Source organism: Nothobranchius furzeri, chromosome 9, assembly GCF_043380555.1.
Source record: "Nothobranchius furzeri strain GRZ-AD chromosome 9, NfurGRZ-RIMD1, whole genome shotgun sequence".
Taxonomy (NCBI): domain Eukaryota; kingdom Metazoa; phylum Chordata; class Actinopteri; order Cyprinodontiformes; family Nothobranchiidae; genus Nothobranchius; species Nothobranchius furzeri.
The window spans coordinates 75,739,127-75,741,626 of NC_091749.1; the positions used below are offsets into that span (position 1 = coordinate 75,739,127).

Genomic DNA, 2,500 nt, shown 5'->3' on the forward strand with positions numbered 1-2,500 from the left:
AAACATCCTCTCTGGTAGTGGTGGAGGTTTGTGAAGCTGTCATCTGTAACATGACATTCTCAAGTCCAGCAGGAAATCTACCGCTCCATCACCGCAACTAGGAGAAGTGGGTGTTGATGACCGACTTCTAGGGGAGGCGTGTTTCAGATCCGAGGCTAGCTTCAGGAGGAGGAGCAAGGCCCGATGACCGGTGTTGGGCATTAAAAAGTTATCACTTGTAGTTACACATTTCTTTTTCAAAAAGAAGTTGATTTTGTACGTCACATACCACATTGTGTAATTAGTTACCTAGCAAAGTAACTGTGACGTTACTGACATGTTCTATAGCACAGTCACCTTCTATAATATCTATACCATCAGACATTGTTTATGACTGATTGATTCTTACTGTCTATGATGAACATGTCAGATATCTGAATTTTCCAAGCAGTAAGTGATGTAACGGGGTAGTCTGGTGTTCCAGTTTCCAACTCAGAAAAAATGGACGCCACCAGTGTTGTTGAGTACTAAACCAAAAGAACTATAACCAAGTTATACTCAGTTATATTTATCCTTTAACCCTGATGAACCTAATCGGTTGGGTAGATTACAGGCTTGTCTTGAGGACATAAAAAACTGGATGACTCTAAACTTTTTGCTTTTAAATCAAGACAAGACGGAAGTTCTCATCTTTGGACCAGAAATCCAGAAAAGGAAATTGCTTAGCCAATCGCCTGACCTTAAAGGCATTACATTAATCTCCGAGAACAAAGCAAGGAACCTTGGTGTTATCTTTGACCAGGACATGTCATTCACATCACAGGTTAAACGGGTTTGTAGGATTTCCTTTTTCCACCTTCGGAATATTGCTAAGATTAGAAGCATCCTTTCCAGGAGTGATGCTGAAAAACTAGTTCATGCATTTATTACATCAAGACTGGATTACTGTAATCCATTACTCTCAGGAAGTCCACAGAATGTAGTTAAAAGTCTTCAGCTTGTCCAAAATGCTGCAGCTAGAGTTCTGATGAGAATTAAAAAGAGAGATCATATCTCTCCTGTCTTAGCTTCCCTACATTGGCTACCTGTTAAATTCAGAATAGATTTTAAGATCCTTCTTCTCACATATAAAGCTCTTAATAATCAAGCTCCATCATACATCAGTAATCTGATTGTTCCATACGTTCCTAACCGAGCACTTCGCTCTCAGACTGCAGGTCTACTGGTGGTTCCCAGAATGTCTAAAATTAGGATGGGAGGCAGATCTTTTAGTTATCAGGCTCCTCTCCTGTGGAACCAGCTCCCAGCTTTAGTCCATGAGGCAGACACTTTGTCTACTTTTAAGACTAGGCTTAAAACATTTTTATTTGATAGGGCCTATGGTTAAAATCTGATGTTAGCCTAAATCTGGACAAGTGGGGGAGTAGAGGGAGGTGGAGTGTACAGTCGGTAAAGACGGCCATCGTCTAGCACACTGCTGCTAACCACTTAAACATTCTCCCTCTCCTGATAATAACTTTTTGCTTTCCTTGACGTTGGACGTGGTAATACTAGTTTATTCGTTTAATTATAGATCCACTAGGATAAATACAATAAAGTTTATCTCTCACCAAATAGAATATTTACTAAGAAATGATAAATGACCCGCACTTGTATGGCGCCTCTCAGAGTAAGGACTCCAAAACGCTTTACACTACAGTGTATCATTCACCCATTCACACACTGATGGTGATGAGCTACGATGTAGCCACAGCTGCCCTAAGAAATCACAATATAACTATAGACACATTGCTTGGTGTGTGTGTGTGCGTGCGTGCGTGTGTGTGTGTGTGTGTGTGTGTGTGTGTGTGTGTGTGTGTGTGTGTGTGTGTGTGTGTGTGTGTGTGTGGTGGATGGCTGCTTATACTGAGCCAGGATCCTCTGGAGGTTTCTTCCTGTTAAAATGGAGTTTTCCTCTCCACTGTCGCTGCATGCTTGCTTAGTATGAGGATTGCTGTAAAGACTCTGACACTAGTCAGTGACTCGATGCAACCTGCTGGGTGATTGGCTTAATAACCTGACCTGTGTTGGAATGTTTACTGTGTGAAGGTCCTTGAGACGACTCTGGTCGTGAATTGGCGCTTTAGAAATAATTTGAATTGTAATCAATTGAAGTATACTGTGCACCTAATGAAAAGTGACACACACGCTCTTCAGCAGTGGCCACATACAACCAGAAAAACAATTCTAAACAAATGTAAAAATATAAACTCCAGGAAAAATAAAAACATAAACACTGATCAATTTAGGCAGCAACGTTGCATTTTTCAACATTCTAACAACAATAAACAACAACTCGGTGCTGTTAGTAGCAAAAACAAAGAAAACAGACCATATAAATGAGACCATGTCTACTTCCTGGTAGCACCGGGTGCAGCCATCTTTACATTTATGATCTCGGGAACCTACAAGATCGCAGCTCATAATTCCAAGTTCATTGCGTCCTTTACGGCTAACTTCTCTCGAGAAAATCTCAAACCAT

The 2,500-nt window shown here is 40.8% G+C and overlaps 1 protein-coding gene across 2 annotated transcripts in view; it reads left to right on the plus strand.

Annotated features, from left to right (window-relative positions):
* Nucleotides 1-2,500, plus strand: part of onecut1 (one cut homeobox 1) — a 10,509-nt gene that overhangs the window by 5,995 nt on the left and 2,014 nt on the right. The window lies entirely within an intron of this gene.